Genomic DNA, 15,148 nt, shown 5'->3' on the forward strand with positions numbered 1-15,148 from the left:
CTCACATAAAGAATTCTGTCTTCTAAATTGCAAGGAGGTAAACAAAGAGAGCCTAATGCTGGAGCTGGAGAAAATCCTATTCAGAATTTCAAATGGATGCAGCTGAGTATTTAATGGGAAAATAGTCATATTATTAAGGAAGCAAGCAAATATTTTTTGCCATTAGAAACAGTCAGTCTTAAAAATTAGTGGCATATTGTGGGAAAAACACCAAAGTACTCTTGTCAATGTCTCATTATTCCTTACAGTTCAGAGAAAAATGGTAAAAATAACATTTGGGTCAATATGCTGCTGATATATTTGCATGCTATGCCTCAGATCACATGTAATGTTTTATCAAAAATTGTTTAATTATTTGTATTGAGTGAGTTTTATAAAAGATACGCATAAATAATATGTCCTAATATTGAAATATTTTTGTTTTTTTGTGAAATCTATGCACCATAGATCATGCTATTGAGGCATTAAGTTTCTATCTCCTGGCTGATTTGATGAATTACTGACTTTTATCTGAAGGATATAAATGAGGCTGGAGTTGCATTAAGCCTTCATCTGAACTGCACATTTTTTGATACAGGATAATGAAGAAGCAAAGCATTTTCCCATGACACTTATTTTGTCCAGTGGATATGCATGATTTTTACCTTTTGTACACCCACATGCTCCTGCTGTTCTACAAGATTGCACAAAATATTTACAAGTGTCTTTTAATTAAAATAAAGGGTTGTCAGGGCACAGCATATGCAAAGAATATTTGATTTTCTGCATGTGCTACCTGTAGTACACTGCCACTGCAAATATTTTATTGTAATCAATGCTATGTCTGGCTTAACTCTCATCTCTTACACCCTGGAATTTGTGACAGTTTTCTGCCATGATAAAGTGAAATTTTAATTACAAGGTACAAAACCAGAAGGAATTGGAGGTTACTGATGCATGGTCCAGTTTTCCAATGGAATAGCTTTCCCTTCAGACGGAGTCAAGCGAGCATTTCAACGTTGTGCATAAGTCTGATCACTGTTTTCCTGTAAAGGATCAGATTGTTGGGATCCACCCTCAGTGACACTTTGTCGTCCATGTACAATGCAAGATGGGCAGCAGAGATGCTTGGCAGGCCTGAGGGAGGCAGAAGGCCAATTCTTGCTGGGTCTGACTGAAGAACATTAAACTGTTGTCGGACAAAATCTTCTAAAATCTAAATCTAAATCTAAAATGGTTTTTTTTTATATTTTGGCTCCTCAATGGAAGATTTTCCCCCCACCAACATTACTTTGTCCCATTTCATATATTTCATTTTTCCCAGGGTAGAGGGAAATGAGGGAAAGTTTTCTTAGTGAGCAGAATAATAATTTCCTGGAGCAGCAGCAAAATCAAGAAAAGTGTGAAAAAGTCACTGTTTAAACTTTAGGGAATAAGTGATGTAGGGATAAATTTGTTGAAACAGTGTCAGTGTTTGCTTCTCCCATACTATGCCACAGCACACCTACCTTTTAGACTGTTGCAAAGTGGTCCCTTCTCACAAGTAACAATCAACAGGATGGGAAGAAATGGACTCAAGTTGCACCAGGGGAGGTTTAGATGGGATGTTAGAAAAGACTTCCTCACAGGAAGGGCTGTCAAGGATTGGAACAGGCTGCCTGGGGAAGTAGTTTGGCTCATTATCACTCAAGTTAATTAGAAGATGTGTAGTTGAGGCTATCAGGTTTTGTGGTGGACTTGGCAGTGAGGGGTTAACGGTTGGACTTGGATCTTAGAAGTCTTTTTCAACCTAAATGATTCTATGCTCCCATGATTAAAAAAAAAAAAAAAAAAAAAAAAGAGGGAAGGAAACAACTTTCACTTTCTGACTAGAAAATTCTGACTGGTTTGCAATAAAATTGTGGAGGGGGCACCTTGATGTCCTGCCTTTCAAGACCAGGCTTTTTGCAGCCCAGGCAGTTTATGCTTGCCATTGTGAGTGAGATTTGCATAAATGATGCAACTTTAAAGTTAAATCCAGCTTCTTAGAAAAGCGCTTAGGGTATAAATAATGAATGAACTTCAGATGCTGTGTTTTGGCTACTGACAGGTCAGTAGGACTGGAAGGGGGGAGCCAGCTTTTGAATTTGCAGGATTTGTAGCTCCCTGTGTGTATTTGTGTTGTATAGGCATGATGGCTGGAAAATATATCTTAATATATTTTTTTAAAAATATATTAATATTTTTAAGAACTTGCCCAACATATAGGATGTGTTCACTTATACTCCACTTATAGTTTGAAATTGGGATTGAAATTGGGTTTGAAGTTCTGATAAATGCTGGAGCTGGATTTGGATGCTGAATTCTTACACTCAGCTGAGTCAGTCAGATAAGGTCCCTCTGGTACCTGATCACCAGATCACTGTGCAGCTCCCTGGTGGGCACAGCTGAAGCTGAATTACAATAACAGATTGGTTATTGTACTTCACAGTACAGCATAATACACAGAGCTCAGCTTGGGGTTGGGTGGGATGTCCCCATGGCACTGTGTGTGGGTCACCAGGAGCTGTCCCAGCCCCTCAAAGGTCATTTATCCAGTTTGTGTTGCTGCTGACTCCAGGTCAGTTTCATTGCACCCACCTCTGCATGGTGCTGGTACCTTCCTGCAAGGGAGTGAATCAAAGCATTCACTGAACCACACACTCAACAATTAACATTTTTTGAGCCAAAACCAGTCCATTGAAAAGGTCTTAAGCTTCTCAAGTGTTCTCTAATCTAAACTAGAGGTAGTTGCCTTCCCAATTTGATTTCCCAGTGGGTTTGTCCTCAAGGAAAGCTAATGTCAAACAGCAAAAAATTTTTGATTTGAAACTTGTAGTTTGGAGGCTCCTTTCACATGTGTCTATATATCAGCAAAGGGAGCTCATAATGTAAAAGAAAAACTGCTTTTATACTTTGCCAGAAGTAATATTGGCATCTGAAACTGATGTGGCTTTAGTGTTAGCTTGGATGGAATTCATTCCTGCTTCTGGTAAAAAAAAAAAAAAAGCATGTAATAAACATTTACACTGCAACAAGATGATAAAATGCCAACATCAAGATCCATATCCTTCCTCTTTGCCAGTTGAAAGAGCTCTTCATCTTTTGCATAGAAAGCCATTTACTCTCCTTTTACTTGGACAGTGTGGGTGTGTGTGTACATATATATATTTATGTATATAGTTTAATAGTATTTGAATTTTTTTTTTCTCTTCATAAATTTGTCCTTTTTTTTGTCCATTACTATGCAGACAGAGTTTGGCCATGGTGCTGCTGATGTGTTCCTGTCTTTTGTGTGTTTTGACTGGTTAACACAGGCAGGAAAGGCCATATGAGCTCTGAAATATTTACAGGGAAGGGACAAAAAACCCCATTGCTGAGGGAAGGGTGGGTATCAATCCAACATACTGGCCTGTGGTTTATTTTGCCTTTTGATTGGTCACAGTGATATTTTGTCACTGCTTCAATAGCATTCTGTTCAGTGCAAAACATTTTTTTTCACAGTATCCCTCAAGCTCCCCTAAACTGTGGCAGAAGAGGAAGTATTTCTTCCTGGCTGGCTGCTGTGGCTCCTCTGCCTTCTGTGCTTTCATTAGGCTGCTCTGCACTTATTTTACCTCAGGGACACTAAAGCACCTCCAGTTCTCACATGTGTTTGTATTGCAATTTTGTGCCAATGATTCTCTGTGCTTGACCATAGGGAGAAAGCTGTAAAATCTGTGTCGGGCACTGAGCTAATTTTCCAGAGGAAGAGGTACATCTGGGAGTCACAGCAGCAAATCATACTGAATTCGAACCTCTAATCTCTAGCACCGGTCTGGGGGAGTGTTCTGGGGAAAGGATTTGGTTTGAGCTGGGTCCGTTTTCTTTTTGCAGGGTGGTGGTGATATTTTGAGGTGCTACTCTCCTTTGGGAAGGTTACAAGGGATTCCTGAGTTTGCCAAAGCAGAAAGAAGAAACAAGTGTATAATTGGTGAGACTTTCATGAGAGTTTCATACCTGGTGCATGTCTTTGCACCTTTCTATCCAGCATTTAAAAGCAACTTTTGCAGTAGTTGCTTCTGCCTTCAGTTACGTTTTTGCTTTTCCACAATATAATTACAGTGGCTGATGTGCAACTCCCATTTCTCCCCATCTCTGCTTTTGTAAGATATAAGCTGATTTTCATTTGCCAGTAGCTTATGTATCTTTGTACTAAACTTTTCAACAATTTTGAGATTTATGCAAGATTTTTTTTTTTAAGGAGTCAGATGAAGTTTATGAAGTCTGGTTGGTACAAAGAAATGTCACTAGCAATTTCTAGTAACTTTATCTGACTTCCTTCTATTAGGGTATTTTATGCTTTTCCTGGTGGAATTAATTCCACCAGCAACTCAGAGTCGTGTCAATGGCAACTGATATAATTGGCATTTTACATTCTGTGGGCTTCCAAATGTAATTTGCTGAAGACTTTTCTTCCCTTTGTGCAGCAGGTTTACTTTATCCTGCACTTGATTTGCTCTTCCTCCTCTGGCTCACCTGCTTGAAGGTGAGACGTGTTTGTTGGGAGCTGCTTCTCATTTCCCAGTGCAGCTTTTCTCACCAACAAGCATTGTTTCTGTTCTCCCTGTGTGCTTTCTTCCTGGGAAAGTTGGGGAAGGAAGGTCTGATTGAGGTGACAAAACAGGCTGTGTGGGACCCAGCTACCAGGATGCCTATGGGTGCAGCATTTGATGTCTGAGGCTGTGTTTCTGCATTGTGTCTGTGTGGGTTGGGAACTTTTAAGTGCAGCCTCCAGCAGTAGAAAGGTGGTTTCAAAGCTGTTGGATAATTAGGATGGCAATTCTGGATTATATTCTCATGGCAGTGGATATTTCATATGCTGAACATATTGATTACAGCTTGAGGTAACATGATTTAATCCTGAACAGATTCTGAAAAATTCAAATACATGAATTCTTATTCTCCTTTGCTTCTCATTTTCTATATTGTTAAATGGTTTTAACTACTATTATCAGTTCTTTGATTTCAAGGCAAAGTAAATCTTTATTTTGGATTAAAAATGCACTGAAATGAGGATTTCTTGCATCTGAACTTTTTTCCTTCACAACCATGGTAAGTTTCTAAACAATAGCACAGTAATTAGGTTTGCAATATGCCTTGTTGTAGAGTTATTTAATTTCCTAACATAGGGATCTAATTTTGTATTTGATGGCAGAGAGAGGATATATAAAAAAGGTGTTACACTTTTCACTGGTCTGTTATTGTATGACAGTGAAATAAAAATCAAACTACCCCAGGTGCAAGGATGATGGGCAATGGATCCTTTTGGCCTCAAATATTTCATACGGGGATTTTTTTGATGTTGTTGAAAGTGATACATAGTAATTAAAATGTAATGATTTTTCCCTTCCAAATGAGCATATACATCCTATCAAAAGGCAACTGGATGATTATAGGTAAGTTAATTTTCTGCATTTGGATGTGTTATCTTCTCCCTGATTCATATGTTGCTATAGCAACAATTGACTGCACAAGGCCTGACTTGGCTCCCAAAGAAATATGAAACACCCTGGTTTATATTTTTCTGCTGTAAGTCATGGAGATGACTGCAGTAGCAATAGCTGATCTTTATACCTTGATTTTTAATTTTTAACTCATAACAGTTTGTTTTTTAAGTTGAATATATTCCCTTTCTTCTGTGTTTACGATTTTACAGTATTTTTATGTGTGACCAAATGAGATTGTTGCTGAATGCAAAATACAGATGTGATTTCTAAAAGGTGATTGTAAAAAGGACAATTAATAGTTTTAAATAATTTTTTTGTAATTTTAAGGTATGTATTCACTTTGTCAGTCTCAGGTATCAAATGGCAAAAAATACCATGAAAGGTATAAGCAAAAATAGTTTTAATATGAGTTTATAGAAGTGTCACTTAACAAAGTTTGATGGCAAGGTTTACTGTATTGCATACTACTGATAATAAACACAAAGGAAAATCAAGTTAGAATGTGTTTAAAGTGATTTACACAGAATCTAAATATATAAAAGTGTAAGAGAGGCTCTCCAATTGAGTTGTGAGGTTGGGTGGATGTCCTTACTTTCTAAATTCCTGATGGAGTTTAACAGCTAGGTCCAATCTTGGTCTTAAATTTGGACAACAGTTTATATCTAAAGGAATTAATGATATAGATTTATTTAGTTTTAATCTAGCATACAACTAATCAGCCACTTAGGGAGAATCTGTTGTGAATAGAGGATTCCCCTGCCTTGGGTAAGGAGGTGTCTCAGTTCCAGGTGAGGAGTCTTAAACCCCAAGAGCTGCCCCAGGTCAAGGGGGTGTGCATTCAAGTTGCAGTTTAGGGACTTGGACCTGTCCATGTCATTCACAGAGAGGTCTCTGTGCCTCAAGGAGCACCCTGAGAGATGTCCCAGCCTGAGAGGATGCCTCTCCCCTGCAGGGAGATGTGAGCAGGGACAACTCAGAGGACACTCACTCTGTCATATCTGTGCAATAGAGGGGTTGGCTTGTGGTCAAACTGCATCCAATGGGACAGGTCTGCATGAGACTCCTCGTACCCACAACTTCCTTTGTTCCTTGGAAAGTGTGTCTTGCAAAAGCCACTCTGCTATCCATGTGTTAATTGCATGGTCAGTGTTGCACCGATACAGAATCATGGAACACTTCGGGTTGCAAGATCTTGAAGATCATCTCATTCCTGCCATGGGCTGGGATACCTTCCATTAGCCCAGGCTGCTCAAAACCCCATCCAGCCTGGAGTTACACACTCCCAGGAATGGCACATCCACCACTCTGGAACACCTCTTTCGCTGCCTCACTGCTCTCATATTAAAGACTTTTTTTTTAATATCCAATCTAAACCTACCCTTTTTCAGTTTGAAGTAATTCCCCCTTGTCCTATCACTACATGTTCTTGTAAAAAGTCCCTCTACTCCCAAAAAGCAAGTAGGTCACAGTCCTGGGGCAAAGAACACAGAAACAAAAGTAATATAAATACTCTTGATCGAGGTGGTTAAGACTTACTCTAGTGCATTCTTGGATTAAAAAACATGTCAAGGGTCATCTAAAGTTGTACTAAAAGCATAAATTAAATTTCATATGTGTATATACATGTTCTTTCAATAATTTAAATATGTAGTGGATTTACAAAACAAGGATTGGATTCTCACTATTGTCTGAAGAAGGCACCCAATGCAACAGTGTAAGTTCTGACCTTTAAATATGAACAAAATGTGATCTCAAGGAAAGACCTTTTGAAAGTCAAGAGTAAAATCCTTATCCCACTAAAATGCAATATTTTCATATGGAATACATGAAATGAGGTGATTTTTTTTGCTCTTTGTAAGCCTACAGGAAGCCCTAACTGAATTGTGTAAATAGGACAACCTAAGTATCACATACTCTGAAAAATCACAAGGTAATACATATTTTCAGATTTTGATATTTTGTGTTCTTTATGTGTGCATCAAATTTATAAATTTGCAGCTTTATAGAATTATATTTCCCCTCTCCCTCCAGTAGGTGAACAGTGAATCATATGATTGAGCTTGATTCTTCCTGGACTGTACTACAGCAATAGGATTTTCCTGTTAAAACATATTTAACCATCAAGTGATACAGGAGCCAAGTGGAAATGTACCTCAGACTACTTAGTTGATGTTTACATGTCCAAGGTCACAGAGAATTGCATGATCTAGGAGGTATTTCAAGCTCCTTTACATCCCTCATAGAAGTAGGCTGTCATATATTATGAAGCAATGACCTTGTATGTAGTTTTAAGTATGCATTTAACAGAGTCTCTTTTCACAGGTTTTCACCAATTACTAACAGAAATAATTTAATTGAGTTCTAGAGGAGATTTTTTCCATTAACTTGTCATTATGGAATTATAATGGATATTTTAATTAGGCAGTGTTTTGAATGGGAATATTTAACTAAATGAAAACTGGGACAAATACATGCACTGTGCTCAGTGGCACTTACTAGAGGTTTATTGTGCACCCCCAAACTGCTCAGGAAACAAAAGTAAGTGAGGAAATTTGGCTGAAATATTGAGCATGGCTTTCCTAAGTTTCTCCTAAGACATTGAGAACATATGCTGACTTTTGAATTCTGAAACCCCTCTGGTCTGCTCAAACATGTCCCCCCTCCCTGCCCCCACTTGGAAGAAAATATTTCACTGCTTTCCAGTAGAAATTCCCAGATGCTTTTTGGCCATGAAAAGCTCTCATACTGATCTTTACTTCCCACCTGCAAAGAAAATGTGTACATGAGTATTGGAATTCCAACAAAATTAAAACTTTGAGTTTGGGTCAAGGGTCTTTTCACTTGATGTTACAGCTTTCCAAAAAAACAGGTGAAAAAGCTTATTGCGGTTTATTATTTTCATTTTGTCTGTGTCGGGAATAATTTTGAAGTATCTTTTAAAATTCTTAATTGGCTTTGTCTTTTTTTACTTAATATACTTTAGAAACTTGAGCAGTAAATTTATAGCTGGACTAAAGTCAATCTTTTTCAAAAGCTTTTTTATTTGTCAATATCTTGTAATATTCTTAGTATCCCATGCCTCAACCTCACAAACTGTGAGGTTGTGAATGATAAAAAGCTTTCCTCACCTATTCTAGAGGGTTCTGCCTTTTACCTTTTCCATTTATTCTGTCATCCACTACAAACAAAATAGGATGGGACCCATATGGACAAAGGCTTATTATACCTGCAGGAGGCGAAAACAAGCAATTAAGAAGGTGGTATCAGACTGCAGAGGTATCCAGCTGTGGGACAGAGGTGACCTCTGGGATGAATCTTCTGGTCTGTACTGCAGCTTTTCTCCTCCAGTGGCCCTTCAGCTAATGGTAGAGAGTGAGTTTTGGAAGTAGGAAAGTTTTTCTGGACTCAGACTTCTCCCTGCTACTTTCTTTCCTGTGGGCACTGCTTGTGTTGTCCTGCTTTGGTGGAAGGATTATCCATGATACAGATCCATACCATTTAAGGGTAAATTAAAATCACATAGGTAATCCTAATTCTGGAATTGCATTTTTTTTTCAGAACCCAAATCTGCAGTATTCTGCAAGGCAGTATTCTGTTGAAATAACATTTTGGTGTTTTATATACAAACCAGTACATTTACTTTTATAAGTATTTGTATTTGGTGCAAGATTTAAGGTGGTGTCACTGCACTGATGATTTATTTTCTTCAGATGGTGATTCCCAGAGGAATGCAATAAGGGGAGAAAGGCTAGGCAGCAGAACTGGGACAGACCAAACCTCCCAGGATGTTATAATAGTCCCATTTGCTTAGCAGTTATGTGTCCAGTCGTGGTTCATTAATTTTGATGGTACCTGGACTGCCTCTTTCTCCTGTCAGCTTCTCAAGAAAATAAATTGATTCTTTCAGGGTATTGGACTATCAGCTGTGTACTGAAAGTCTATTGCAACAATTCTGTGTCACCTCCCCCCTTCCCCTTTGAACAGCCTTATTTTTAGGGTATCTGTAAAGTATAAATTTTCATCACAATTTTGTTTGTCTAAAATGATTTTCTGGTAACAGGTTATAGAAGCGTTTTGTGTTTGTTTGGTTTTTCCCCTGCTGGCATATTTGCCCAGAAAAAAGATGAAGTTTGCATACTGTTCTCAGTAGGATTCTGGAACAGGAATCATTAAAAAAAACCCCTAAACTAGTGTTCAATTTCAGTTTAATTACCAGCCATAGGCTTTAGACAGGAAAAAGGACTGTTCAAGTCTTCTTTGCTTCTGGCAATGGCATCACTTCCACTTATTTTGTTTTCAATGGCTTTGTCCTGTTTAATTGTAAACCTCTTATTAGCAGTACAAGGTAAGTAAATTTTCCCAACAATATATGTTTTCCAGTGGGATCTTAAAGACATTTTGAAAAGTCAATCTGCATAGGAAAAACTTCTCTCTCCAGTAGTTATTCTTTTCAGTGCATCATAAATAACAGTCATAAACAGACCTGGACTCAGGGGAGGAATATTTATGTTCTAGACTTGAAACAGAACCAATGCCTGGATTCTAAGTGCCAAGAATTGCATTTGGAGGAGGCCTGCCTGGGTTGCTTCTGTCTCCCTCCCAGGATCCAGCCTGTGCCCAGAGAGTTCCTGGTCTGAGAGCCTCAGTTCCCGTGCTCCAGTCTGGGCTGTGGCAGCACAGCCAAGGTGACTCACTGTGGTTCTTCATTGCTGGAGTCTCTTTGACACCAGAAATGGCACAACTGGGGAATAAAGAAAGGTCAATGGCCAAACTGTAATATCAGGATGCATGACAACAGGATATTTTCTCTCTCTTTCAAATGTAAAATACACATGAAATAAAGTCTTTATTTCTCTTTGGGCTCTTTCGGAGAATGACTGATTTTATTCAGCTGGGACTCATCTGTCATAAACCATGGAAATACATTATCCATGCTTCTATTTTAAGTATGTCACAGTTCAGTGCTGCTAAAAAATCAGGGGTTTTATTCTGGTTTCTTTTTTCCCAATTGTTTTATGGACATTTTTTTCTTCCTTCTTTTCTTCTCTGTCTGCTGTGTGTCCTGTCATCATATTCCCCTTCCCCACCCTCCCCCCTTACCTATCTTAAAATGTTTTCCAAACTGGATGATAAAGGTGGGTTGAGGATTTTTCCAGTTACAGATTCTAATAATAATCAAGGTGGCACTGGCCATGACCCAGGGACTGTGTTACCATCAACTAAGGGGAAAAAAAGATGCTTAAATATAGGCTTATTGTTGGTGACTAATTATGCAGCCTTATAATATGTACATCAGTTTTACATATGAGTTGCTTGAACATAAAAGGATTGGGGGAAAACTGTATCCCTTGCATTTTTTTTGCAATGTCATCATTGCAAAATGATGGTGTAACCACAAGGGGAGTAAACACATGATGATAGTGTAAACTCAATGGGAGAATCTCTTAACTGGAGAAGTTCTATGTTTTGCAGTTGTAAAGGAATAAACATTCCAGGACATCAGTACTTCCCTGAATAAACCTATATATTTGCTTGTGAGGATAATTTTAGTGATTAAAATGTAATTAGTAACTAAATATGTAAGAGCAAAACAGAAATCTCCTTGGCATGAGAGGTTTCTGACTCTTGGAAGGGTGTTAATCCCATTGGGGAGTTCGGGGGAAAAAAACCTCAGCAACAGTAATTATCTAATTAATAGGCATCAGGGTCTGCTTTCTGTAACTGGTTTTCAGCAGATATGTTGCAGTTATTGGAGGCAGAAACATAAGGGTAAACTTGCAAGTAGAGCAAGGCACAATTAAAACTGAAAATTGAGACTTGCAACATTAATTAGAAGATCATTAACTACCACTCATTATAATGTGCCTTCGTGTCTTTCCTTCCTCCTGTTCTTCCCCCTCTTAAAAAAAGTATGAATTCTAATTTATCATCACTTCATGAAGGAAAGTGCAATTATGTGTTGCTTCCATATGATCTCATAATGATCTGGGGATTGAAAACCCTGTTTAATTTCATTCTTAAGAAGTCCAGTGTGTCCTTGTAGCTAAAGGGGGATGAGAAATCAAGAAAATTGGGACTGCTTAAAAGGAAATGTTTGTGGAGAGGTTTTGGATAAGGGAGAAAATACTGAGTCTGTATCAATATAAGGATTGGACTGGGGCTGTTTTCTCAGTAAGCATGATTTAAACATGGTTAATTTAATTTGAAAAAGGCTGAAAGAGTCAGGCGAGTATGGACCCAGAATATACAGTCGGCTGTCTTGAATTCAATGAAAATGCATTCTACAAGAAGGGATGTGAAAATTGAGGCATTTGCAAGACTTGGGAAATATAAGAGGGGGAGATTTATTGCCAGGAACTATGAATCAAAGTAATTTCTGATTCATCCACAGCTGGCAAGCACAGCACCTATTATTTCTGATAATACACACTTTCATTTCATGGACAATGTGAGTATTTATCTTTCAGGTTTTCAAGACACTTCATTAACATCAATGAAGGTAAAACTGAGTAAAAAAATCACCTAATTTGTTGTTTTTCATTTGGTTGGCAAAAAGACAAACAAAGCACTACTCCTGCTTAGAATGACAATAAGCTTTCTTTGTTCTCTGAATTGTTGATAATTAAGGGAATAAATGTTCTAAGGGTAATTGTGATTATGTGTAAGTTACTGTGATTGAGGTTTGAAAGTATTTTGACTTCTAAAGAAGTTCTCAAGTAAAGGGGTTTTTGGTTTTGTGTGTTTGTTTTTTCCCTTAAGATGGGAAGAAGTTGCACATCTTATTTTGTGTTGGAGCTACTGGGGTTTTTTGTATGTTTCGGGTTTTTCATTTGTTTGTTTGCTTGGGTTTTTTAATGTTAGGAGCCTGGTGAAATTGAAAACATTCCCCATCTATTGGTGAACCATTATCAGATACAGAATGTTCTGCCTCTGACATGACCACTTGCCACCACCAAAAATAGATATAGAGGCCATATAGCTCCCAGTTGGATGGCACATTGTCACTCCAGAAAGGGTTTTGATCCTCTTCATGGGGGGATCTTCCTTTAGGATACTTCTAAGTTGTTGTTTAGATAACAAAACATTTTGCTGTGTGGTGACACCTTGGTTGCTGCTGAAAGTGCAAATGATTTTTGTGTTTCAGAAGGATGAGGGTTTGGCAATGCCTATTCACATCTTTGAGGACTGCGGACACCAGACACGTAAGTGGATTAGGAAATTCCACCTTTGACACAGAGGAATCTCATTGCTGGACCTTGTAGCTGTTGTCTTTGCCATCTACATGAGATGCTACCAGCTGCCAGCTACCAAAAGATGGCCATCAATTGTCATTTCTATTAATATGTGATTTGTGCAGACAGGAGTGGTTATAATGATTCAATCAATCAATTCAATCTAATCAGCATGATAATGGATCCTAATTGCTAGGCTCCTTAAAAACTTTAAGACAAAAATCTATGCTAATGCCATCTAAAAGCTGGCAGTAATTTATTATTTCTCTTTTGATCAAACTTGTTTTTTGCAGGGGGTAAAAAAGGTGTTTTAATTATGTACTTGAAAAATAGTCTTGGTATTATAGACTCAGACAAATAGGGACAGTAACTTTATTACTTTTCCCCTTAAGTAAATAAAGACCACATACAATCTAATAGGTGAATGTGCTTTTATTAAAAATAGGTAATCAAGCTCTTGGAAGAATTTAATTAAATTAGTTTTGTCCTTTTTTTCTTTTTTTTCCTTAAGGCTACTGAAATATAAAGTGGAAAAAAATCTGCAAATATTCTAAATTTTAATGATCTGCTTTCAGTGCTGAACTCATTCCTTGAAATGCTCTTAAGATGAGTCTCCTGCACATGTGTTTCTGCACAAGAAATATGTCTCATGGAGAGGTAGTCAACAGTTACATTTCCTCTCTGGTCAAAAGCTCCAATGTAAGGGTGACATTTCACATTAGCCCATCACTGGCCCTACAAGTATTCATCTGGATAATGGGAGCACTCTGCCACATCAATGCCCTTTCTTAGCACACTTTCATTTTTATCGTTTGCTTTCTATGAATGCATTAGAACAGAAATACTCCCCAGCAGTGCCTTGTCCAGCCCACGAAGGCAATCTTCTTCATTATGGAACAGGAAGTCAGTTTGAGCTGAAGAACCAGTGCTTTTAACACCTCTTTTGTGTTAGCTAGACATCACTCTGAAATTGCTTCTGGTTTCCTTGCAAATATCACTTAACACTTTTCCTGAATAGCACCAGGATCTTGGCTCTGCTTAGTATGTATGATGCCGTGAGCTGCTGGCTGTCATTCAGTAAAGCACTTATGCCTCGAATAGCACATGAATTTCTAGGTAATTCACACCCCATTTCTTTCTTTCTCTCCCTCCCCTGATTTTTTTTTTCTTCTTTTTCCTCCTTTTTATTTCTTTTTTTTTTTTATTGGTATTGCTACCACGGGCCTTCTCTGAGGTCATGTGTAACCTTTGGAAAAAGAGGTCCTTCCTCACATTTGTCAGCCCTGCTTAGGCTTTGATCTGTACCATTTGTTCTCTTTCATGCTGCTTTATCCGAATGTGTTCAGATCTCCCCCGGTTTTATTTTTAGCTCCCTGTTTGCTGCAGCCCAAAGAGTGTAAGCAAGTAAATACTTCCCTATCTCATAAAAATGATCTCTTGATCAGTATTTGCATCTCTTGTAAGCAGCTGACTTCACTCTGCCGGGTAAACTGATGCACACAGTTCCTTGGTTTCTGCAGGGTTTCGTAAACACTGTTCAGAATTTCTCAAGTTTTTCACAGGTATTGCCAGTAACACTGATCCAAATTACTTTGCAGGCTGTTTGATGGAAATAGCATTTTACAAAAACAGAGGCACTTGTTTGCAGCAGGCTGTAGCCCTTCTGCTGGGCTAAATTAGCAAAGTTATGTTTGTCTGGGGGACTTTTTCAGAAAACATAATAGACGAAGACAGCTTGGTTATGAGAAGATTGGTGTATACATCAGTTTAAAACCCTGTCACCTACTTGATGCATTAATTCAAGTCCTCTGTGCAAGCCAAAGTTCCTATTCCAGGCAGAGCATATGGCCTGTCACAGCACATGACACGTTTTTTAGATCACTGTGAGTGCCAGAGTGCTGGCCCTGAATGCGAATGCACAGGTTTACCCTGCAGAAGCTGGCACCAATTTATTGCCCATTCAAATAGTTCTACTGTATTGTTGGGCCCCTTTACGGCTTAAATATGAGGAAAGATGTTCAGGGTTTAGCCCACAGTTCTCCTTTACTATCCTTTAAATGTTCCCTCTGAGAAATGACTTCCATTCATCCACCAGCTGAAATAATATTCATAGGAGCATAAATGTATACAGTTGTATTTCTCTGTAATAGTCATGTTGACAAGTCTCATAACTTCAGAGACAATTCACTTGCCTTACTGGTACCGAACTTGATTTTATAAAGATTAATTCATCAGGGTTAACTAGACTTTAGACAGAGAAACTGAAATAAAAACCCAAACCAATCAAGCTCTAAGGAAAGAGCTGTTCATCTAAACTTTTGGTTAGCAGCTGTGACTAACAGCAGAGAAGTAGAACTTGGGATCAAGGTCATACATGTAGGAAAGATTTACTCTTCAGTTTGTCAAAATAAGGTCCAAAGTCCACCCATC

This window comes from Pseudopodoces humilis, chromosome 3 (genome assembly GCF_049639895.1).
Source record: "Pseudopodoces humilis isolate 2021_Gansu_Grassland_sample_001 chromosome 3, ASM4963989v1, whole genome shotgun sequence".
Taxonomy (NCBI): Eukaryota; Metazoa; Chordata; class Aves; order Passeriformes; family Paridae; genus Pseudopodoces; species Pseudopodoces humilis.